General features: G+C 33.9%; 1 long non-coding RNA gene across 2 annotated transcripts; it reads right to left on the bottom strand.

Moving 5' to 3' along the window:
- Positions 1-727: 727 nt before the first annotated feature.
- Positions 728-26,274, bottom strand: LOC149529109 (uncharacterized). 2 transcript variants are annotated; one of them, XR_016359093.1, is made up of 3 exons: positions 26,056-26,273; positions 25,814-25,954; positions 728-1,036 (listed from the first exon to the last, which is right to left on the bottom strand). It is a non-coding gene; the product is annotated as an uncharacterized LOC149529109 (long non-coding RNA). The 2 variants fall into 2 exon arrangements; XR_016359094.1 differs by lacking the exon at positions 728-1,036 and adding an exon at positions 1,164-1,559 and having other exon boundaries at positions 26,056-26,274.
- Between the last annotated feature and the right edge of the window lie 1,255 nt (positions 26,275-27,529).

The raw sequence follows: 27,529 nt of genomic DNA, 5'->3' as shown, positions 1-27,529 counted from the left end.
AGCTTAACCTAGGTGTGATCCCAATCTAAATAATGATTAATAGTTTTTAAATGGTTTAATAGTTTTATCAATATTTTCAGCTTTACTAGTTTAAAGGAAAATTTAATTAATTGATGGAAAATTTGCTTCAGTAGTTTAGTGGACACTTGTTTCAATCTATAGCTATCATGTATTCAATTTGCAATTTTGTGTGTAATCATTGTAATTCGACAATTTGTATTGTTATGTCCCTCTTTAAAATGTTCTGTATCTTAAAATAAGAATTCCTACTTGAGAAATACAATATATTTATAACTTTATAATAAAAGTAGCATAATTACATACATATGCAGAGAGATATCAATATACAAATAATTCTTAGATTACATTAAAAAATCTAAGACAATAGTAAATTAAGGTTTACAGCTATAATTCAGTCTAAGATTGTAGCTCACCAAATAGATCGATTATTCTATTAAAATAAAAAACAATCTTAAAATAAGCAATTTTCTAAATAAAGCTATAAATCAATCCAAACAAAGATTCTTCAAAGACAGCAGTGTAAATTAAGGTTTAGAATATGCAGCTATGATATAAAACTAAGGTTGTAGCTAGCCATATTGATCAATGATCTAGGAAGAATGAAACACAATCTTAAAATTAACAACTTTCTAAATATGGCTATAAATCAGTCTAAAATGAAGATTGTGAAAGACAATAGTAAATGAAGGTTTAAAATACACAGCTATAAAAAATAAATGTAAGATTGTAATTTACCAAATCGATCGATGATTCAGGAAGAATGACAAAGCTAATTACTGAATAAAATAAGAGGTGGGAACAAGAGATAATTGTTTGTTAAGCACGATACGCTCCTCTCCAATTAAGAAGAAAAAATAACAAACATGAAAGTAATCACCAATGGCATACAATACATTACTGAAAATCGATACCAAGAAGCACATGCAAAATTAATAATCTCCAAAAGCATGTCATTTGTATTCCATAATATCCATTGTTGTCCTCCAGATATTATTGTAGCAATCTTATTATTTCTCTGCATTATTTGTAATCAGAAAACTTGGTCACAAAGTATATATATAACGAAAATTAAAAACGAAATGTAACCATTCACAAAACTTGTATGGAGATTAAAAGCATTGGCACATGTTTGAGTCACGCTCTCAGCAAAAATTGAAAAATTAAACCTTTGAAACACATCCAAAAACCAAGCAAAGACAAAGAGGAAAATCAGGCATTTCCAATCTTTTAGAATGGGCATTGAATCCAGCTCTGAATGAATGGTGTAGCATGGCATGATGACATTGATATAAAATATACAATACAAATCACTACCTTTAATAAAACTCTTCTTTGTCAGCTTCATGACATTGTGCTTTATTAGCTTGTTTGCTCATTTTTCTCCTCTTAAGAAAGAATCGTGTGTTAACGAGATGGACTACTGTGTTGGCTTCTATTGGTGTTTTGTTCGACAAACAAGAGACAACCATTTCTATACAGGGCCATCATCCTCTGCACCTAGGACATTCCGTGAATTTAAAGACACAATTTCTTGAAACCTGGGAAAAATTAAGATGTAAAACTACATCAGAATTGATGCTCTGGAGATCTTAAACTGTCCATACCCTATTTATGTTTCCCAAATAAAGAAAAGCTTTCTTTTCCCTAAAAAACATGCCAGAAATATACTTCTGAGCCTTTTTTTTGTTCTTGAATTGGATGTTGTAAAGTACACTCCTTGATTTTTTGAATCTATTACAATAAACCATTATCTTAGATATTTGGCTTGTCAGTTTCCAAAAAATTCAGCTATGATCTATTTCTATTCAGACAAAAACAAATTGACAACTTTACCTTTGGTTTATGAACTTTAAGGTGTCTATACATCTAATGTTAGTATTTCTGTGCCTTCATAAAGCAAAGCCCTATACAAAGACCTGCTAAATATATCTTTAGTTATTTTCATATTGCTGGTGCAGACTAAACAAACATTTTTATACCCCAAAACATATTAAGTTCTAACAAATACCCCCAAAACCAAAAAACTCCAATCTTTCTTTCCAAATCATAAATTTAAACAAGAAGAGAAATGAAATGAAAATCAGAAGAAAAACAAGAGACACAATTTTATAGTGGTTTGGCAATTGCCTAAATCCAATTTCAAGCAAGGAATCATTCTATTACTCAAATCTCCAATTACACGACACAGACTGCACAAAGTCATTTATAGAAAGCCTTTCGAATACAAAGAGATGGGGGGAAACAGATGGTCATGTGACTGTTTATTATGGTAAAGTAATGAATGTGTTATTAAACAAAGATCATGAATGATCTATATATACAAGTATACAAAAGAATGTTTCTGTAATGAACAAAGTGAGAAATAGAAAAATTCTGAAGAGAGAAATTTTCTATATTAAACAGAGAGAATATGGAAACATAGAGGAGTGACCATTAGAAATAGAAGTAAATCTATAGAAGAGTGAGAAACAAAAATAGAGAGATTTAATTCTAATACCCTCCCTTAATGGTCAATCTAACTTCAAAACAAAAAAAAATTGCAGGGGAATTTTCTCTGTATGTTCAACAATAATAGTCTATGATAGCATTTACTATGGTAGGACGAGTATCAATATCCAAAACAAGCGTCTCAAGGTGACGGTACTCAAAGATCATCATCATTTTCTACTTCCAAGTGTTGTAGGTCTTTCCATTAAATTGTTGATTGCCTTCCAAGAGAAGACTAGTGAGAAATGCCATGACATGTTTTTGATGCAAAAAACATGAATATCTAAAAAGGCACGAACTTCAAGGAAAATTGACAGAAGACCCAGAAAAATGAAGACACATAGAAGAGAGCTCGAAAAACCTAAAAAGAATCCAATATTAAATTTTGAATCCGGCGGCTTGAAAATTGATGCACAAGAAAATGATGTACCTAGGAAAACCAAAGACCGACCCAAATGAGATTTGCGAAAACCCACCAAGAATCTTTACATTTTTTTCAAAACGACAAAGCACCTAAGAGTTTCAAAAGAGACCCGAGCCTTTTTTGGAAAAGCCAAGAAATTGCAAGTTTGATTGTAAAAATGGTGGAGAACAAAATTGTTGGACAAAAATCAGAAATAGAGGGTTTAAAACACCTTAGACATCGCCCTTTGCAAAAGATGTGCAAAAAAAGATAGGGTGTAAAATGCCTTAAAGGAAAGTCAAATGAAGGCCAAAAAATGCCAAAAAGCCAGACGTTTTTCTAAGGAAGATAGTATTGTGGATAGGGGAAGACGAATTTTAGAAAATATCCTTGCAAACAAATATTTTCATGAAGAAATTAAAGATTTGCAAAACGGATTTTGAAAAATAACTCAAAGAATTTCAATAATGAAATTATTATTTATCGAAAAAATAGCTCTAATACCATATTATGGCAAAGCAGTGTAACCCAGGTGCGCACACCCAAGTCAAAACCCCGGCACACTTGGTGCGGGTGCGTCACACACCCGAGTACCCCCGCCGGGAGTTTTTCCACCACCGCACCCCCATCGCACCGATCGAGCACCCGGGGGGAACGCGGTGCTTGGGTGCTTCCTGGGTGCTCATAAGGGTGCTTCCCGGGTGCTCAAGGAGTGCTTCCTGGGTGCTTCTTGGGTACTGACTTTGATATGGCTATGATACATTATTATTATTTCACTGTTTCATGCTATTCAACTCATTTTTATCATGAGCATCTTTATGACATATGATATTCATAGAATCATATTTGAACAATGAATTTTGAATCTTGCATCTTGAACTAAGTTAATTTGTTAAATGGTCATTAGTAATGGTTATGAAGTTTCAAGTTTCAAGTTTGAACTTATGGTTTGTGAATCACATTTCAATTTTCTCTATTCATTGTATTTAACTATATTTGGTATGTTAATGTTATATAATATATTGAAGTATCATTTCATAATTAGCATTTTCAGTCATATATATTATATATATACTATGCAACCCACTCCCTCTCCTCCCCCGCCACCCCACCCACTCTCCGCTCCCCCACCGCTGCACCCCTGCCATCCCCTAGCCATCCCCAAATTGAGGCTATTTCTTTCCCACACCCGAAACTCGTCCCGACATCCCCCCGCACTGCTGCACCCTTGCGTCGGGGTAACACTGTGGCAAAGTAATGAATGTGTTGTTAAACAAAGACCATGAATTAGCTATATATACAAGTATACACAAGAATGTTTCTATAACAAACAGAGAGAGGAACAGAAACATTTTGAATAGAGAAAGAGAAAGTTTCTATATTAAACAAAGAGAGAACATGGAAACATAGAAGAGGAGTGATCATTAGAAATAGAAGTAAATCTATAGAAGAGAGAGAAACAAAAAAAAAAGATTTAACTCTAATACTATTGGGCTTCACATCCCAATAATCTCCCCCATGAAGTCCAACCGGCACAACCATGCACTGTGGCAACCCTTGCTTCTTGTTTCGAATCTCAGTGAACAACCAAGCCTTGAAAAGATTTCAACATTACCAGACTTTGTTCCAGCACACTCTGAACAAGTCTTCTCTACATCAGGTTAGAACTAAAAACATCTTCCCCTTCTACTTTACCAAGCAAAAGTTCTCCATGACCAAAAACACAACTTCCTGCTTCATAAAAGTCTTTGGGCATTTTGAACAATTCATTTCTGGTTTTAGGAGTACCGTCACTCTTAGAAATTACAATTAAAATATTACTTTTATTGTGTGTCCCCTGCACCTTGTTTAAAGCTTCCATATAACCAGGCTGGCACAGTTACCAGTATTTATTTTATCATTCTCTGAACTATTCTTACCAAAATTCTGATTTGATCCTTCCCATTAAATTCTCCTCTATTTTCTGCATCCTTAAGTCATTTCTGCCCAAATTGGCATTGCATAGATGCTCACCTCTGTGGCCTGCTTCACACAGAACAACACTTTTATCAACTGCGGCCTGGGAATGAGACACAAAAACAGGCTGCAGACCAGCCAACTTGCATGTGTTGAGGAATGGTGAAGGAATTATCACCATGGTCTGTGGCAGAGGAGTAACCCCAACTGTCCTCAATGTTTCCTTCAACATTTTCCAAAGGGTGAGAACTGCCAAACTGTGTTTCATGATATACTGCCAACATTTTCCGAAGGCTGCAAACTGTGAATTGTGTATGACAACTTCCAAAGAATTTCCAATGACTAAGGTCTCCAAGACAATTCGACTCCTGCTCAACGAATACACTCTAGGTATATTATTAACAGGATTCTCCATATTTGCAATCCTTTGCATACCCAAACCATTTTTGGTTCTAAGACCGAGTATGAATGTTTTGAAATGGTTCTCAAGAGTAATTAAGAGTTTCCTTTGCCTCCATGTGATTTGAATCTAATAGTGAAAACATGGGTGTGCTCTATGAATTAATCCCTCCAAGAAAGGTGCATTGACTGTCTTGAGAGCAAACATCGCAGGCTATAGAAAGAGCACTTGTGCGGGCAGAATCCACATCACCGTGCATTGCATGGGGAGGAGCATCAGCATTTGACTTAGAAAAGACCTGCCCTGTTCTATGCATCCCACCATTGAAAGAATCACTGTGTGTCTGTTTCTGTCTGATGTTGGGCAATGCCAAGCGCACAAAGGAGAATCTCTATTACCCCCATATATTGGAGTGTCTAGCAGACTATCCACATCTGCAGGCATCTGTGGATACCAAGTCCTGCCCAGGCTGAACCAATTCATCCACCGCAGTTTGTATTTTACTTTCACTGGACTTTGCAATGGAGTTTGCAAAGGAGTGACCACAATTTGTAATGGAGATCCAATGTTACCAAATGTGTTTGGTATAGTCACTCGTGGCTGAGATATAAAATTCCCAATATCATGAACATGGGAATTAAGGCATGTCTGCAACCTCTCATGAGTTGAATGCAATAGAGGGTTATCCATCTTGGGCACTTTTTCCAGAGGCTGCATGTGATAGTAGGCTAGTGTATATCTTAATATATGTAAAACACCCTCATTTGCAACAAAAAACTCATTATCATTCTAAGTGGATTCATCTTGGCTCTCGGTTGTCGGTTCTTTTAATGAATTATCTTCCCATTTGACTGCCCCTTGTTCTTCTTCCACAAGCGAACTTCTCATCTCTTATAAACTTTCCTTCTTGAAGGATAAGTGCTTCTTTATTAGGATTGAGCTCTGTGGAGTAACCCGGCTCTAACATCTTATGAACTCTGGAAGCAGAAGTATTTGGATTCAAGGCTGAAGCCAGAAGTAAGAGAAACCATTTCATAAATGACCAACAGCAGGTCATTTACAGACTTTCCAGTCTTGTCTGCCTTGTCCCTCTTTTGCAACTCTTCCATGATGGCTTTTCTATGTTGCTTTTCACTTGTGCCTTCAAAAATTGCAGTAAGCTCAAATTTGACATCTTCTAAATCTTCTTCTGGTTCAGATTCAGGCTTATTTTCCTAGCCATCCCACTAATGCACATGACGATTTCTTTTAGGTTTTGCAGGCACAACATCACTTTCTACTGGGCCTAAATTTCGAAGAAATTCATCAATGAGAGAATCTACTTCGAATTCCATCTTTACACAACCTCATCTTGGCTCTAATACCAATTGTAAATTTAAATTAGCAGAGAAATGAAATGAAAAAACAGAAATCAAAACAATAACAAGAGACATGATTTTATAGTGGTTCGGCAATTGCCTACATCCACTTTCAAGCAGGGAATCAATCTATGATTCAAATCTCCAATTACACAATACATAGACTGCACACAGTCATTTATAGAGAGTTCTTTAAATACAAATTGCCATGTTGCAAGAGAAACTATTTGAAACAGCAAACTAGATTTCCAAAGCTACTTTTTACTACTTAATTCTACCAGTGGTTAAAAAATGTAAATAACCAACTCTATGGCTACCATACCTTATATTTTGAGCATAAGTAACTAAGGCTATGTCTGATCTGAAATTTCTCACCTCAGTGATTCAGTTTTGTTCAAATATTTGCCTATTGTGTTTGACAAAGTGATGAGTATGCATTGCTAATGAAATTAGTTTGCTTCTCAAATAAACAAAAAGACCCCAACATCCTAACACATTTTTGCATGAGAACAGAGGAGCATGTGTTGTAGGAAAGACTCATATGTCAGCTCGTTATTTTGCATAACTTGCTGAAGAATTCCATTCAAACTGCTTATTAAATCAATAGAAGTATGTGTACTCCTCTGTTTCTACATAAGGTGGTGACTAGTGAATCCATGATTGCTTCCACAACAGGAGAAGAGACAAATTGTATCAAGATATGATGTGACTATTTCACTAGTCTACCATCCATTTCATTCTCACGACTCAGTTTCCATTTCACATGCAATACTGTAGATTTCAACCACCAGTGACAATGAAATGGATGTAAAAATAAATCACATACTCTATTTATTGACACAGATTTTCAGTGCATTAATGACTGTAGATGCCTCTCAATGTAATTACCACTTGCAATGCCATTTACAAGCTATTCCCAGTTTAGGGCCTGCAAACAATATAATTACTAGAGATTGACATCAAAACATTAGATATCAAGACTTGATGATAGCATCTAAACCTATACAAGAATCATGCATATTCAGATCGATATACCCTAATATCATTATTAAGTTGAACATATATTCTTATAGCAACCATTTTAGAAATTCACTGGAGATGTTTGCAAATGGTGATCTCAAGGATGGTCTTTTCCATCCCTTAGTCCACCTTGGAGGCTGATTGTCCTCCTGAATCAAGCCCTTGAGAAAGTAAGGATTTATAGTCTATTTGGCCTTCTCGCCCATGGCAATGGCAAGATTTCTAGTCCATCCATTTTGGAGTTGCGGACCTGAGAAGATGCGTGAAGACTTATGGTCCTCCAAATTTAATGAACTTGAAATACTAGTCACCCTTCCTATTTGCAAGACATTTCAATTAATTCATCAATTACTAATAAATACCTCTTAGTGGAGATGCAATAAATTTACTTATAGATCACTGCAATGACTTGATTTCTGCCATACACACACTCATTTCCAAGTTTATATTTTAAAATCATTCTATAGATTTTAATTTTTATCTATGTTACCAAATTTTTCCCTAGCAACCCCAATGTCCGGTCTGGTTCTTGCATAAGTCTCATCCTTATCATATTCTTGTAAAAGTTTTCTGCAGACCTTCAAAGTCTGCCCAAATTCTGTCAGACAAACCTGGCACAAATTTTGCCATTTTTATGGCAAATTTGCAAATCTCTCTCAAGATGCCAGCCAAATTTGGCTAAAAATGGACTTCATTGACTTCTTAAAAGTTTTTTTTCGTCTATTTTAATCAATATAACCCTCCAACCCTAAAAAAGCCACTGAAAAGGAGAAACAGATAAAACATGTCATTTGGACTAAAACATTAATATATGGTGGTGTACTTAGCCATGTTGCTTTATATTAGCATAGTGGTGTATGAACTTATTTGCTGCTACATAAATACACATATACATATACATATGCATACATACATATAAAAAACATGTATTTGTATGGGCAGACCCAAAACAAATTTGAAGCTGCCCAAAAAGAATTTGAACAAATTTCAAACCAGCATCCGAACCTGACTATGAACTGGCAACTTAGGAATTTTATCTCTGAATATTACTCTTTGTTGTAATCAATATTTATTGTCAATGGATATGTCTCAATTTCACTTGATGCGCTCCCAAATGAGTTGATCTCCTTTTCATATCCTCCATGGTGGGATAAAAAGACAGAAACACGAAAAAACCTACGTGACACCGAGTTTTTGGGACGTGGGGATGGGGAAATGGTTTACAGACATTTTTTTCTTGGAGCAAGGGACACCTATCTGTCTATATATATATATATATATATATATATATATATATATATATATATATATATATATATATTACTGTCCAACAAGTAACCACTGAAAGAGTCTAAGGGACTGAAAGCATACAAACAAGGAGACAGTCAACAACAGGAGCACCAAATGGTGTCCAAGAAAAGTTTAAAATATATCGGGAAATCTGAAATTTCAAATATATTCATATATGATATAACAAAACATTATTAAGAATCATCATAGCAACATGATTACATTGATAAGTGTAAAATCAATGTCACTTTGCAAAGGTAACAACTCTTTCACACTTGATAATGTCTGGGTGTCAACTTACTTGATGGCGTAGTATAAGTGAGGCAAATGCCTAATTTATCCACTTTCCACAATGAAAAATGCAATATTAGGCCTCTTGGGCACACAACCAGCCTGAAACAACAATTTTCAATCCCTAAAAGCTAACTCACATTCATTACCTCTCTAATGCACTTTTAAATTCTGGTTTACTGACTATTACCTGCGTGTTCACTTGGAATGTATAAATTATCGTGGAATTCACCTAATTTTTCTTCCACTTGCCTCTTGATAATTTATAGTAGACTAAACAAACTTGTGATGTTCAGCAAAAGTTAGGGAAATTTCAAGTGCTTCTGGGCATTGTAAACTGTTTATCGACATGTGGAGAAACCATTAGTTCATTCAATCATGAACCACAGATGAATGAAGTGGGTGTTAGATGAGAGATGGTTGATATCTCTTATCTCAATTGATTTTCTGATTTTTGTGTCTAACAGGGCAATGAAATTTTTGATCCTTGAAATGTATGAAGATTAATATTATAAAAAATTACTTGATTTATGGCTAATGTAACCAGAAACGGCTAATTATTCCCAAGATGGTAGGGAAGGAGCTTGGCATTTGGGGGAAGGTCAACAGTTTCCAGAACAAAGTTGACCATTTCGAGTTTCCAAGATTTTTCTTGCATGACCAAGGACAGCCTGAAAATGTTTTTGGTCATCCCCAAGTCCCCAAACAGTTTTCATTTCCAGTAATTAAGCATTTGGATGGAAATAAGTTTCCAGGTAACACTGGGTAAGACACAAACTTTATCACCATCACACCTTTTACAAAGGACACATCCCTTGACTAAACATTTATTTTGGCAACTTTTTGGTATGGTTCTTAATTGAGGATTCACTACTAACAAATCACCTTCAGCTATTAGAATAATATTGTATTATTTACCTCATAATGGGCATTTAAGTCACCTACTGTATCTGGTCACTTAATGTATCTAGTCAGTCAGATAGTTTAGTATATTGATTCCTATTTCAGTCTTAGATTGTTGCTTTTAGAAACATCATCTTTGTATTTCCTTATTTAAGGAGTCTTCCTCTCCTTTGTAGTTACTTCATTCAATCAATTGATTATCATTTCATGGTATCAAAGCAGGATAAAAATTTTGACAATTTTTCTTAAGAGAATTCATGAAAGTTTACCTAGAATTTGTTTTCAAAAAGATTTGAGGATTTCTTTTCTGCAAAATTTGAAAGGTTTTTGGCTGAGTTTTCGAGCAGAACCATAGCAGATTGCAAAGGTTTTTCTGGCAGTTTTTTCTGCCTTACTCGCATAGAGGTTTTTGATGTTTGTTGAAGGTTCTTCTACCATGCAACATCTGTTATTTTGCAGATTCTTTTTGCCTATTTTTTGGCAAAAACCTGTGGGACTTTTCTATTTTCCATGTGATGTGATTCCTGTATTACCGCACAATGAATGCTTCTGCCACAGTGCAAGGATTTGTGTGTTTTGGTGTTTTGCATGATTCTCTAAAAATTGTGGGTTCTTTCTCTACTAGAAGTTGATTTCACACAAAAAATCATTGAGATTTTCTGATTTTTTTTCAACAAAAAAATCATGAAGGATTTTCTGAATGTGTTCCACAAAAAATCATTAAGTGTTTTCTGATTTTTTTCAAGAAAAGAACATGGAAGGGTTTCTAATTTTTTCCACAAAAAAATCATGGAGGATTTTTAATTTCCACAAAAAATCATGATGGCTGTTTTCAATTTTTTTCCAAAAACAAAATGACAAATATTCTTTCTATCTATTTTCTGGGTTTCACTTTCATATGAATGTTTGCACATAAATTGTGATGTTTTGTGAGAGGGTTTTTGCTTGATTTCTCCAAAAAAAAAAGTGGTTTTCTTTGTCGTAGGGTTGCTGGTTGTTTGACAATTTGGAAAAAAAAATCATGGGTATTTTTTGTTTTTTTCCTCAAATTGAAGTTTCTTGACCATCTTTTCACAACATTGTGACTTTCCATTTTTGACAAAATGCCTGGATAAATTTCTTAAAAATTGTGATTTCTTGCAAAGTGCTTTTGGTTGCACCTAGGCTTTCAAGGGTGAGGTCGTGTAGATTATTGGAACTTATTGTTGTTCATGGGTGTTGTTGCTTTTGATGATTTTTGGTGAAATTGTTGTTTTTCAAAGTTGTGAAGTATTTTGAAGCTAATCTCAGTGTCTCTAGATAGAGGGAGGGATAGCTTTGTCGTCTGACATCATGGTGGAAGGATTCTAGTAAACATAGTCATATCCAAAACTTTTGCAGCATCATGGTGAGTCTCAGCAACAGGTTTACGTTGCAGAGCTTTTTGAAGAGAAGGGGGTAGCCTTCTATGCAATCGTGGCAAATGACTTGTAGATTCACTCTTTTGTAGGATAATCAATTAATAAATCGACCATTAAGGGAGAGCATTGGAATAATATTGTATTATTTACCTCATAATGGTCATTTAAGTCACCTAATGTATCAAGTCACTTGATGTATCTAGTCAATTTGATAACTTAGAATATTTCTATTTAAATACTTAATTAACATTTGCTTCTTTTAGAAACATCGTCTTTGTATCTCCCTATTTAAGGAGCCTTCATCTCCTTTGTAATTACTTCCTTAAATCAATCAATTCTCATTTCACTGACCTCCTTAGGAGAATCACTTCTTCTATATATTATGAATTTATTAAGTTGAAGGCAGCAATCATATAAAGATTGTTGTGATCTTTCTTATTATGAAAAAAGTATGACAACATGCCCTTCCTGGGGTTGCTTGTGCACAAGTACTTTTAGATTAGGGCGATAAAAAAATTCAGCTCCTTCCCAAGTGGCATCCTCCATAGGAAAATTCTTTCAATTAATCAAATACACTAGAAGAAACTTATTCCTTAGCATCTCTTGCATATCAAGGATAGCTTTAGATTCCAAAAATTTATTCTATTATCAAGCAAGGGTAACTCCATACTGGTGTAAAATGTTGTCCTAACACCTTGAGGTGAGATGCATGGAAGACATTATGAATTCGACTATTCACTGTAACTCCAACTCATAAGTAATTTAGTCAGTCCTTCTGTACAATCTTATATGGTCCATAAATCATGGCTTGAGTCTCTTAGCTCCATTCTCCTTTATAGAAGATTGCCTATACGGTTGCCTATTTCTCAATTGAACCTTGCAAGCTAGTTCAGTATATCTTCTCTTTCGTTCTCCATCCCTATTTCTCGAGTTTAGTAATTCTCTATATATTTTGTAATGAGAAAAGGTGTGCCTCTTCATTAATTATATTATTATTTGTTAATAATATTATTATGTTGTTATTATTATTAATATTAATGTCAATCCAAAAAAATATTATTAAAATTAATGCAATTTATATTTTTTGATTAATTAATCATTATATAAAAGTATATTTTATTATTTTATACAATAATATTTAATTATTATTTGATTCATTTCCCTACTTTAATATTATTATTATCATGTGATATTATAACATGATTACAATGTTATAATTATATCATTACTAATATTATATTTTTATTTATTATTATTATTTTAATTAATTATTCATTAATATTTTAATTATATAGATCTAAATTTGAGGATATCACTCAAGCTACTTGCTTACAATTTTAGTTTGTCTATATGTTTGTTTGTGGCTGGTAGCTTGTGGTCATGGTAAGTTGAGTCTCAACTAATCTAAATGGTTCTAGCCCAGATAGACTTAGGAATCTACTATCTTTGTCATTGACAATGTTCCTAAGTATATGTAGCTTGAAGATCTCCTAAATAATAGATATGTCACCTACAGTGCCCTATATTTCAAAGATATTGCACGAAAATGGATATAATTCGTTAGTCAATCCAACACTATAAACTATACAATCTTTCACTTGTACCTTTAGGAGTTTGATAATGAAATACATTGAAATGCTCTCCCATTTTATATTTGGTATGAGTAAGGGTTGTAAGAATCCTATTGAAAATATATTGCCTTGTCCTTTAACATACCATACATACCCTAATATGTTTCAAGATACCCCCTATGAGACCTTTCCAAGAAAATCTCTTCCTCGCTTGTTTTTATGTTTTATAGTACACTTGGTGTCCTCCTAAAGGAGTATCGTGGAATGTTCTCATAATCCTTTGATTTTTTATTCTAGGATAATAAAATATTCTACCATTGTAGAGGATGAGTACTTTCTATCTTGTAGGTTCCCTTCGAAAATGTCATTTTCCACTGCATCTCTAGCATATTCTACAAGCATGGAATTCTTCTATTTTGCAAAGATGTCCATCACTAGAGCTTAGATGAGGTCTTTGAGATAGAGCATTGGCCACAACATTATTCTTCCACTTCATGTATACAATGTCAAAGTCGTAGGTTTGCAACATGCTCACTCACTTTTGTTGTCGTTGATTCAAATATTCTGGTTCAAGAAAAAACTAATGCTATCGTGGTCATCTTTGATAATAAACCTTCTACAAATCAGATACTTATTGAAATTAGCTAAGCCATGCATAATAACTAACATTTCCTTATCATAGATGGAATAGTTTTTCTTTTTTTTAAGCTTGTGGCTTTCAAAAGCTATGGAGTGTTATTTGTGCATTAGTACAACCCCAACACCTTTTGGAAGCATCACACATTAGCTCAAATGGTATTGAGAAGTCTGAAATGGCTAACACTGGGCAAGAAGTGACTGTTTTTTTCCATTTGGCAAAATCTTGTTACACCTTTGTACAGTGAGGAATGTTAGTAGGCCAATTAGAATTGAAAAACTCTTAACAAATCTTTTGCAATAGATGCAGTGCCCTATGTATCCTCTTACGCAAGTTAAGGTCCTTAGTCTTGGCCAATCTATTATGCTTATCTTTTCTTCATCTATACTAACTTCTTGGCGTTGATTTTGTGCCCAAAATACAAAATCTCATCCATTCCAAATTTACATTTGGACATATTAGAAAATAATGATTGTTTCTTGTCTTAAATGGTCTTGACAATTACTTCTATAAATCAAAATGTCATTAGAGAGAATTGAGAGAAACTTCCTCACTTATTTTATACTAAGGTGGTTCGTGCAAGATTGAAAGTAGCAAAGGGCATTGGTTAGTGTGAATGGTAAGACTAGAAATTCAAATTCCCAAAATGACATCTAAAAGTTGTTTTGTGAACATCCTTTCTCATTCTAATCTATTGATACCCAAAATGTGGGTCTATCTTTCAACGGTACATTGCCCATGATTTCATCTAATAACTCATTTACCATGGGATGGGGTAATAGTTCTCAAGAGTTTGTTATTAAGGGCCATATAATATGTGCACATCCTCATAGTGTCATCCTTATTTTTTACTAACACTACGAAGGAAGCAATAGGACTAGAACTAGGTTGGATATGCACTATCTCAAGGAATTCCTCAATAGTTTTCTCGATTTCTTCTTTATATATTCTTGGGCGGTAGTGATGTATCGTAATAATCAGCTTTTCTCTTTCTTCTAGTTCAATAATATGTTCAAAACCCTTTGTTGGAGGAAGCCCTAGTGTAATTTCTTAAAAAACCCTCTTATGTATGTTTAGGATAGATTGCATGCCAACATGTATAGTCTTTCCTCCACTAGGAGAATATCTATCAAGACTCAATGCATTTTCTTTCCCACTCCACTTGTCCATGCCTAAAAGCACTTCCCATTATTTTGGAAGATACCACCCTTCGGGTCCTATCTAATAGGCCTTGTAGGATTACTTTTGGCTTAATGGGTTGGAAACAAAGTTCCATATTTTGAGAGTTTTGGTAATATCTACCTAAGGAATGTAAGCATTGGATGCCTAATACCACACCCATGTCACCTATGTTTAACACATGGAAGTGTTCCTTTATTTGATGTCTCTCCAATGTGATAGTTGTTGGATTTTTTGTGTGAATGAAGCAATGAATCTATCCCCCATGACCACCTTGAAACCATCAAAAAAATTAGATTCTAATTATACTTTTGTCACTAGGGTTTGATCAATAAATTATGGGAGGTGTCACTATCCCTTGAACAAATTTTTTGATCATCACTGTCTACAGTTTATTATCATTCTTCTTTTTGTCATAGTAATTGCTTGATCTCATATCACTCCTAAGGCTAAATGCATCGTAATGAACAAGAAATGCAGAAGTATTAATATTGGTATGGAGATGGAAACATGGTCCACATTCTTATAGTAGAGTTTTTGGGCAATTGAAACAAAAATTTGGTCCAATTTGCTATGATGGAATTTCCTGGCAATTATGAAAAACATTTAGTTGGAAATAGAAGATAAATAACAATAAAACATGATGAAAACCCTTCTAGGGTAACTAGGAATATCACACAGCCAAGACCAGTTTCAGAAGATAAACAAGTTCCAACACCACATGTCCACCATGTTGTAGATTAGACCTATGAGTTGGACGTGCATATGTCAAACAAGTTGTAGATCAACTTGTGGCAATGTGAAGATTTGAACTTGAGCCATTCTCTTTATAAATGCACCAGTCTACAAATATCTCAGAACCCCTTTGACATGTTAAACTTGTTAATATTGACATGGCTTTCAAATATGAACTATATACTCCAAACTCAAAGTTTTGATTATGATGCCACCTTTGGAGTTGCCACAAGAAATACAAGAAAATATGATCCATTTTAAGCTTTATGGGAAGCTGCAAGCTATATTAAATAATCTCAAAAGAGTTTTATCCTTGAGAATTTTAAGTGAACTTAAAATGATTCATGCAAAATCAGGTACACTATTTGTACTGGTTTTGTCAAGCTTGGAGCTTGGAAACTAGTCTAAACTAGTCTAATATCATTAATAGTTTACTTTAAGTACAAACTAATCTTATGGAATGCAATCATTGTTGAATATGCAAAAGCACTGCTTGGATATTATAACTATAAGCAATTGCATGCATTTCGTTTGGAATACTGCAGTTTCAAGGAATGCAAACACTGTCGGATTTACAAAAAAATATTTTCTGATAATGCTTTGGTGGTTTTATGTGATTGCACACAAATTGTTTGACAGTAAAAAGGTTTCATGAATCACCTGCTGAACAAGCCAAAAGTTGTTTTCTTATAGTGCTTTTTAGATTACAAATAGTTGCACATAAAACTTTTGACAACAATGCAGTCTCATGTATTGCAATTACTGCTGCATGTGCACAAAATGGCTCTCAGATAATGCCTCGGTGCTTATTGGACTGTTTAAAGCTAGGCTTGTTATTGTTGTCAGCATCCTTCTAGCGAAGGATAATCTGTCTTAATCCAAACATTATGATTGTTGGTTTCAGGGAAGTTTTGGATCATTAGCTGTTCCCAGATTTTGATGGTGATTACCTCTTAAAATCTGCCTGATCTAATACCGGAAAACTTTTTGGGAAATCAGAATTTTGTTCTTGGCATGTTAAGGAGCATTCTCCATTATTTTTGGTGGTTGGGGATCTATAACTGATCCCTTCCGTATTAATCAAACCAACTTACTGTTGTGATGTGGGTCCTAATCAGACTTGGAAGTTAATCTTTCCCACTTTATTTGGCGCAGTTTCCCTCAAAATTATTCTACGGGGGTTTGAGGGCAGCACCCCTTGTGGGGTCCTGGGGCAATAATTATCTTTGTGTCTTGTGTTCTCTTCTGTGCACTTTATTATTTTCCAAGGTTGCATGAGTACTCGTACCCACATACCCAAGTACCGGGTACATGCATCCCACATACTGGGTACTCGGTGGAGAGCATCATAGCTAAGGACCTTGATTAAGATTCTGATTTTTTTTTTTTGGTTTTTTGTTTTTGTATTAGCTTGTTGTTTATCAAACTTAATTCAATACCAAATCAGTTTGAAACTTTGATACTCATTAACAATAAACTTTATCACTGTTCAAGTCATAAGTTTATCATTCGCAATATGTCATTGTCATATGGTTTAGGATCTTCTTGTTCATGTTTAAAGTCTGCCTTCTTTGTTATGCATCTAAGCATTTATCATGTATTGTTTGGAAAAACTATTGTCATGACTCATAATTTCAGATTTTTTATAAATATAAAAGTATAATTTTTAAATAAGTTTGACATACCCAAGTACCTCCATCCTCTATTATGAAAAATACTTTAAACATTCAGCAATAGCATATATATATATAAATATATATTTTGACTTATGGCTCATATTTTCAAATTTCTTGTTTTGAATGCTCAATGTCATGACTCATGACATTTTGATTTTTATATTTTCTATAAAATATTAATTATATAGAAAAAATTAGGCATACACACGTACCCCCGTCCCCTATTTTGGAAAATATGCGTACCCGTACTCGTTCCCGTTCCCATACCCACATACCCATGCAACCTTGTTATTTTCTAATATTGTTTATATTTGCATGTAATTGTTATTTCTTTCTCATTAATCTTGACACTTCTAGTTCATCCTATTATGCTAAATCGATATTGTTATAGTTCTATTAAACAAAAGAGATGAAAGATCCTTACATAGATTTATAAAGACGATGTTTTTGAAAGAAACAATCGTGAACTAAAAATGGAAATAGAAACTACCTAATACACTAAAGACTAACTAAGATGACCATTAAAGAAACATTATAATATTATAATACCCTTCCTTAATGATCATTGTCTAACTATTGTCTTTTGGTCACAAATTCTTCAAAATATTTTGTTGTTGTTGAGACCCTCTCTGGATCTACAAAATGTTAATGACCGAGAAGTCATCCAAAAAAGTGAAATAGAAAAGGGTGCCCCCTTCTTCAAAATGCTTTGCAACAAGGGACAAGAGTCTGCCACTGAGATGAGTCTACCACTAATCCAATTGATGTTGGATAATGAAGCTACTTTACCCTGTAAACAAGAGACACACACTGAGAAAAACAAATTGAGAAAAAATCTACAAACCCTCCAAACTTTGTAGGTGAGCATATGCCCCGAAACAAACTGCAAAAAGATGTGATTTTTAGAAGAAAAATCAGAAAAGAAAAACATGATTTTTTAGGTGAAAAATTGATCAAAACTAGACAACAGGACATGAGACACGGGTCAAAGAATGCAAAGCTTCATTTTTTAGGGAAATGGTAAAACCCAATAGATAATTTTTGAGGAAAAAATTATAAACCCAATAGAAAAATTTTGAGGGAAAAATTACAAACCCAATTAGATAGTTTTTGAGGAAAAAATTATAAACCAGTGTAACAAGGGGACTCGCACCCCCCTCCCAAACCTTGAAGTAACCATCCCCGAGATGTGCCTGCACCAGGTACTTGTGTACCCAAGTACCTACACCTCCATCATTTCGCAACCATGTGGCCACTAGGATGGGTACTTGGATTTCTATTTGAATTTTGATTTTTGAATGTTACTATGTTGGATGTTCAATGGTTCTAGTTCATGTTGCAATTTTTCTATGTTCAAGTATTTTAATTTTGTATGTTCTATTGAAATGTCATTTCATCATAACAGGCATTTCAAGTTCTATATGTATACTATACAACACCCCTCCCTCACCCATCCTCCCCTTGTCGCCAACCCTAGCCGTTCCCCTGTCATCCTGAAAATGAGGCTCATTTTCTCCCCGTCCCAGAAACTCGTCCTAACGTCCCATCGTCCCAACGTACTCCAGTACTAGGGTAACATTGTTATAAATGCAAAAGAGAATTTTTTAAGGGAAAATTTTATGAAAACCCATTTCAAACTTTATAAGGAAAAAAGAAAAGGAAAACCCATCAGAGAAACCTTCATGCGGCAAAATATGAAACCTCGCATGGTAAAACAACACATGCAAATAACAAAATGCACATGTAAGCAACATGCAACTCACATGCAAATACATGCTACCTTTCAAAAACAGACTCTTGCTGAAACCAAGAAATTGTGCGAACAAAATCCTTCGAAGGCAAACCACAAATTTCATTAATGCCTCTTACAATATTTATTTTAAAAAATCAAAAAACAAATTTCTGGAAAAAAAATTCCAAATCAAAAGAGGCTTCAATTTATCTTTAAAAATTAACCAAATTTTATGAAATCCCATCAAAAATCGATGTTGTTGTAGTTCTATTAAACAAAGGAGATGAGAGCTCATTATATAGATTTACTACGACAATATTTCTAAAAGAAACAATTGTGAATCAACTACAGAAATAGAAACTACCTAATAAACTAAAGACTAACTAAGATGACAATTAAAGAAACATTATAATATTCTAATACATCCAACTAAGATTTTAAAAAAATTGAAAAAAGTTGAGTAAAAGGGATAAAATTATGTTTGTCTTAGTTGAAGAGTCCAAATCTCCAGAAAACATGATAACATTTTCAAAAAGGGTAAAATATAATATCAAGGCTAAGAATGACAAATGGCCAAAATGGCAAATGGGGCAGCAAAAGCATATCTAGCTTTGGCAAGCATTAGGATACTTGGTGGGACACATCCCACTGAGGTAGCTTAGTAGATAACCAATAGGAGCAATGTCAGACCATGGCTGGCATAGCCCATTCTTGAGATGGCTTGTGGCTAAGGATGACAAATGGCTCAAAATGGGCAACATAAGCATGTCTAGCTCCAACAAGCATTGGGAGACTTGGTGGGGCCCATCCTAGAATAAGCAATAAGAGTAATGCCAGTCCGTGGCAGGTGTCGTCCAATCTTGAGATGGCTTAGGGCTAAGAATGACAAATGGTCCAAAGGGCAGATGAGATGGCATACACATATCTAGCTTCAGCAAACATTGAGAGACTTGGTGAGGTCTGTCCCACCAAGGCAGCTTAGTGCATAAGCAATAGGAGTAATGTCAATCCATGGTGGGTGCATCCCATTCTTGAGATGGTCTAGATTCAATCCTTAAAGATGCAATCCATAACTCCCAAAAGAGAAGTTAGAGTAGAAAGAGATACAACCTACAGGTGAAGGAAAAGCTGCAATTATAAATCCAGGGTGACTGCAAGGAGAATTCAAACACCGTGACTATAATTTTGATTTCACTAGTTAGGGAGGATTAATTATTGTATTTAATAATTGTAGCCTTACAAAAAGGAAAAAGATATGTGAACAAGGAAAGGCTATAATGCCAATTCACCCAACCCAAAACCTTGTTTCCAGTTTCTTTGACAACTTCAACATGGTTTTGGCTATCGAGGGACCAAAATGCACCTGCATAATCAATTTGTTTGTATTTTTTTATTAATTGAAATTAACAAAACTGTTATATGTAAATTTTAAATTAATTAATAAAAGCGCATTTTGGTCCCTGTATAGATAATGCCCTTCAACATATCTCAATAGAAAAACTATTTTAAGAATTTTAAAAATATTAAGACATTAAATTTTTTGGTGTGGGGTAAATATGAAATATTATAATATGAGTTTTCCACAGTATATGTATTCTATACAATTGTATCTGATTTTGACAAATTATTGATGGATGGGCAGAGGCACAGGGAAAAAAACTAAAAAAAACACCAAACACAATGTGCTGCAGCACAATAAAAATATATTGTATTCCATTCACCGTGATTTCAAATGAATACATAGTGTCTTTTTATAGGCAAGTGTACAATATTCTAGAGAAATCTAGCATTAGTCGACAAGACAAAATATCTACAAACTTTTGGAAAATACTTCAACCAACACAACCTAAACCTAAACTTAATAATCTAGAAATATCTAATGACAGACGATTAATTCTAAATAGAAATTACTATTTCTAACACTCCCCCCTAATTTCTACTATCTACATCATGAATATTTAGAATTCCCAATGCTTCCCTCAAAATCTCAAATTGTTCCTGTGCTAAAGCCTTGGTGAAGATATCTGCAAGTTGCTCCTCTGATCAGCAATGTTGTAGATTAAAATCTCTGTTATTAACCAACTCTCTAATGAAGTGGTACCTTGTGTCAATGCGCTTTTTCCTCTTGTGAAACGCATGGTTCTTTGAAAGTGCAATAGCGGACTTGTTATCACAATAGATTGTAGTAGGTCCATCTTGAGCTTACATTAAATCTTTCAAAATTCTTCGCATCCATACTGCTTGACATGTTGCTGTTGTTCCCACTACATACTTTGCTTCAGCTGATGAGAGAGTTACTATAGGTTGCTTCTTTGATGCCCAAGCTGAAATGCATATCTAGATGTGCTCCTTCTATCCTTAGTATTCCCTGCAAAATTACTATTTGTATATCCAACTAATTGAAAATCATCTGAAGTAGAATACAAAATGCCATGATTCATAGTTCCTGCAAAATATCTCAAAATTCTTTTTACTGCCTGCCAATGTGAGTTCTTAGGTGATTCCATGAATCTAGAGATTAAACTCACTCCATACATAATATCTGGTCTAGTAGTAGTGAGATACATCAAACTACCAACCAAGCTTTTGAATATAGTTGAGTCAAAACCTTTCTTGGTATCTTCTCTGTTTAGTTTGGTGCCTACTACCATAGGTGTAGAAACTAGACTGCAATTTATCAATCAAAATCTTTTCAAAATATCTTTTACATATTTACTTTGGCAAATGAAAATTCCTTTATCATTTTGAGTAATTTCAATGCCAAGAAAATAGTTCATCAATCCTAGGTCTGTCATTTCAAATTCTTTTTTCATTGCTAATTTAAACATGTCAATAGATAAATTGCTTGTGAAGATCAAATCATCAACATATAAACAAACAATCAAAATCTGACCTTGTTCATTGATCTCAGTATATAATGTAGGTTCACTGGTGCTTCTCCTGAATCCATTCTCCATCATGTATGAATCTATTCTATTGTACCAAGCTCTTGGAGCTTGCTTCAATCCATAGAGTGCCTTCTTTAACTTCTAAACTTTGTTTTCATGTCCTCTTATTTCATGTCCTAATGGTTGTTGCACATTGACTTCTTCCAAATATCCATTCAAAAATGCTAATTTGACATCCATTTGGTGAACCATCCATTTGTTTTGAGTTGCAATAGCTAATACTATTATGATAGTATCAAGTCTTCCTACAGGTGCAAATGTCTCATTATAGTCAACCCCATATTCTTGTGAAAATCTCTTAGCAACTAACCTTGCCTTATATTTGTCTACATCTCCATTAGCTTTAAACTTAGTCTTATAAACCCATTTTACCCCAATGCAATCTTTGTTCTTAGGCAAATCAACTAATTCCCATGTATCATTTCTCTCAATAGATTCTATTTCATCATTCATTGCATTAATCCAATGCCTTTCCTTAATTGCATCTTCAAAATATATAGGATCTTGAGCAAATAAAGAAAAATTTGATTACAAATCTATTTCACTTCTTTGATCATAAATCTCACTCAAGCTTCTAGTTTTCTTTCTTGTAATCCTTGATCTCAATTGTGCAAGTATAGGGTTTGAATCATTACTTACTTGTGAATTCGAAATTCTCCATATTCAACTTCATTTTCTAAGTGATCTCCTTGTGGACTTCGTGGTGGAGTTCCTTCTTGGTCACTTGGTTGATCTTCATGATCCTTTTTATCCTTCTCACCATATGGTATTTGCAGCACCTCTAACATTTGTATCTATATTTTCATCCCAAGATATATTCTATTTAAATACAACATCCCTACTCACAATGACTTTTCTGGTGATAGGATTAAACAACCTATATGCCTTAGATTGCTCATCATAGCCAACAAAAAATGCATTTCTCACTATTATCATCTAATTTACTTCTAGTTTCTTTTGGAACATGTGCATATGCAATACAACCAAATACTTTGAGATGAGAAACACTATGAATCTTACCACTCCATGCTTGTTGTGGAATCATGTCCCTCACAATCTTTGTTGGACTCCTATTCAAAATATAAACAATACAAGAAACTGCCTCAGCCCAATACTCATTAAGAAGATTCTTACCTTTCAACATGCTCCTTGCCATCTCCATTATTGTCTTGTTCTTTCTCTTTGCAACACCATTTTGCTGTGTTGTGTAACTAGTAGTAAATTGCTTTTTGATTCTATGATCCTTGCAATAATCTAATAACTCATTTAACTTATACTCTCCTTCTCTATCAGATCTCAATACCTTGATAGGTAAACCACTTTGTTTCTCAACAAAAGCCTCGAATTCTTTAAATTTACCAAAAGTTTCAGATTTGTCTTTAAGAAAGTAATCCCATGTCTTTCTACTTAAGTCATCAATAAATGTTAAGAAATAAATACTCCCCTCTAATGATGGTGTTTTCATTGGACCACATATATCTAAATGCACAATTTCTAAAGGTACCCTTGCTCTATATGACATCCCTTTTGGAAAACCCTCTCTATGATGTTTGGCCATAATACAACTTTCACATGGACTTAATGATGCTTCAATTGGGGGTAAGCCTCTTACCATTTTCTTTCTTTGCAATAAAGATAATCCTTTGAGATTTAGATGATCATACCTCAAGTGCCATATCCATGCCTGATCTTTACTTGTTGCCCTAAAACTTGCTGCAATTTCATCAATCATATTGCTCTTCATCCGAAGTGGAAACATTTTGTTATTTGTCATTTCTACCCTTGCAATCACCAAGTTACTAGGAGGCATATCAAATATAGTGCACACATTTTTCTCAAAAATAACTATATATCCTTTTTGACTAAGTTGCCCCACACTTATAAGATTATGTTTCAAACTAGGTACAAAGTATACATCAGAAATAGATTTTTTACCATGCTTTGTCATGACATTGACTGTACATTTTCCACTTACTTCCACTATCTCATTGTTTCCCAACTTCACTTTTGATTTAATTGATCTATCCAAGCTTTCAAAAAAATCTTTGTTTCTTGTCATATGATTGCTGTAACCACTATCTAGAAACCAAAAATCATTTGAACTCTCTTGGGCTACATTGCAAGTAATGAACAAAGTCTCATAACTACTCTCAAAAAAATTTGCATTTTGCTTACTCATATCAGCTTGTTTCTTTCTACACTCATTTGCAAAATGTCCAAACTTCTTGCAATAATAACATTGAACATTTGTTTTATCATACCTCTGTGATGTATAGGTATTATTGCATCCCCTTGAGTTGAAGTATTGATTTCTCCTTCCTTTTGGATCTGGACTCTTTTCTTCTTCCTTTTGAAAATTATATCTACCTCTTCCTCTTCCTCTAAATCTGGAATTTCCTCTTCCTCTACCTCTACCAAATGTCATTTGTGTTTTGAATGCATTCTCCAGTGAATTAGCATTATGCTGGTTCAACCTGTCTTCGTGATCATACAAGGATCCAAACACCTCATCTATGGATAATGTTGTTAAATCCTTAGATTCTTCAATTGCAACCACAATATTATCAAATTTAGGAGGCAAACTTTTTAAAATCTTCTCTACAACTTTCTGAATAAGCTCATCACCACTCATCCTTACTTGATTAACCACATTCATAACACGATTTGAAAATTGGTTTACAAAATCAGAATCCTTCATTTGTAAATTTTCAAATTCTCTTCTAAGTGCTTGCAATTTAACAATCTTTACCTTACTTGTATCTTGATATGCAGTCTCAAGAATGTCCCAAGCATGCTTGGCTGTAACAACTAGCTTAATTTTTCCAAGAACTGAATCATCTAGAGCCTGTCCAATAATTTGCAAAGCTTTTTTCCTCTTCTACCTATTTTCATCAAGCTTTTTCTTTTGATTAGCATTTAAAATATACTCATCTATAGGTTCAGCATAACCATTAAAGATTATATCTAATAACTTATAGGAATCAAATATAAGCTTCATTCTAAATGCCCAATCATCATAATTCTTTCCAAAAAACATTGGGATTGAAGCCTGAAAACTCCTTAAAGCCATGCCTGATAAAAACTTATAAAAAAAATTCACAAATATAACAAACCCTAAATAGGGCCATAAGAAACTTACGGATCTCACAATAACTTTCTATCCCCTTTCTCTACTACAATCCTCCTCATGCACAATCCTTCAAACTCCTCTTCTTAACCTTGCTCTAATACCAATCTGATGGATGAGCAGAGGCACAGGAAAAAAAACACTAAACACAATGTGTTGTGTCACAATAAAAATTTATTGTATTCCATTCACCGTGATTTCAAATGACTATATAGTGTCTTTTTATAGACAAGTGTACACTAATCTAGAGAAATCTAGCATTAGCCGACAAGACAAAATCTACAAACTTTTGAAAGATACTTAAAATGACACAACCTAAAGTACCTAAACCTAATAATCTAGAAACATCTAATTACGGACGATTAATTCTAAGTAAAAATTACTATTTCTAACAATTATATTAGTCAAAACCAAAGGCAATCATATATATTATATATTCTTCGTTACAAGTTTATGTCATGTAATTGGGGATGACCATAATCATTCGTTCGCATATTTAAAAAATTCTCAAAAAATTATAGTGAACCAAATCATTAATCTAAATTCACCAAGAACATAAGGTTTTTGATTTCTCAAGATATTTTTAATCAACAATAAAACCCAAGGTCACACAGAATTCAAGGTTTTGTTGAGCAAGCTAATGGGCAAATTTACGGTGAAGATTCAATATCATAATTACCAGAATCATTTACTTCAAGCAGAACGACGGGAGAGGTTGATATGTTCTTCAAGGGCTGCCATTTCTTCCTCCGTGGGCGGTTTCTCATTATACTTAATTGATCTGTGCACGTCATATGAGGTTGAAGCAATTACCAGCAAGCTGTTTATAAAGCAAACGTTGATAATCATCATTTCTTCAAAGATATAAGAAAAGGTTTTAGGAGAACTTAGGGGAAATGCAGGTTAAGTTTAAATGAATACCCGGCAGCAGTGAGAATAAGTTGTCGAGGATAAATGAATTGGCCAAACAGTTTCATCATTCGCGGAATTCGCTAGGGTTGGAACTCAATTGAAATTGTCTTAAGTGGTTATGAAACGTCCCAGAAAGTGGGAAAAGTTGCTGAGAATCTGTTGTCACAGAGGGCGAGCTGACCACAGAAATCGTCTTCATAATGAGAGCTTTCGTTCGATTCTTTTTTGTTCATATCCGACTTGGAAGGAAAGTCATACTGTAATTTTTTTTTAAATAATTAGTAAAAACTAGGAATTGCACCATAGGGTACAATAGGTGCCGAAGCAAATTTGAAGTTATTTTTTATTTAGATGAAGTATTGTGTAATTGATCTTAAGTATGGTAATTTTTTATATAGTTTGACTCGTGGAAAATGGAAAGATAATAAAAATATGATTTTCAATTTTTAAGGAAGGCAATATATAGTTTTTAATTTTTATTAACATTAGAGATGGTGACATTAACTTTCTTGTTTGTATCTCTTGCTTTGAATGTCACTAAGATCTATGGAACATTTATTTATATTCTTCAAACAAGTACAATCTTATAGTTAAATTAGATTGATATTCAAGTGACAAATTCATACCCCATTAGTGATCCTATACTTAGGATTGCATGAATCAAGTGTCATATTTTGTTCAAGAAGTATTCATTCAAGTACAAACATTATAAGTAATGTTTCATTAATCTACGATAAATACACATTTGATTAAGAAATTAGAGTCTATGCAAATGGGCCTTATATACCTACATGAGGAAAGCCAAGTGGACTCTTCATATCTGGGGATGACTCATAACCGTTGTTGTAACTGCTTTTAGTAGTAATAATACTCCTTATTCACCAAATACATTTTTATTATTCTCTTTCATCATTATGCAATGTATGTTTTTCATGGCAAAACACTAACTCTAAGAATTTTGTCTAGAGCATTTTTTATTTATTTTGTAAATGATGTCCATCTCATAGAAACACTTAAATTGTTAATCTACAAATACTTCTTGCATTTGGCATGCCCAATCATAATAATCGATAAATGGCTCATTCCTTCACTAAAACATCTTTTGTCCCACATCTCACTTTTAGACTTTCCATTGATGAATTGATCATCAAGCCTTAGACATTGTAAAATGATGAAATCCAAAACATTTTGTTGCTTATGAATCAGATAAGATGCAAAAACTAAATAGACCTAGCAACAATAGCCTAGAGACCCCTAAATCCTGCGATTGTTGGTAAATTGGATGCAATAATGAGAGTGGCCTAAATTCCTCGCATTGAATGTAAAAATCTTTTGAAACAAATTGAGAAAACAACAATGGTGCCCAACATAACTAGATAGAGCTAAAAAAAAAGCTAAAGAGCTTTTGTTGTAGCTACCAAGATAATAATTAGCTCCATACTATGTCTAGTATAGGAGCAAATTGATGGAGACATTCATATAG

Source organism: Cupressus sempervirens, chromosome 11 (assembly GCF_028749045.1).
Source record: "Cupressus sempervirens isolate cs-2001-9-10 chromosome 11, ASM2874904v1, whole genome shotgun sequence".
NCBI lineage: Eukaryota > Viridiplantae > Streptophyta > Pinopsida > Cupressales > Cupressaceae > Cupressus > Cupressus sempervirens.
Note: the sequence above shows the minus strand (reverse complement) of the source record. Positions and strands in the feature narration are given on the sequence as shown.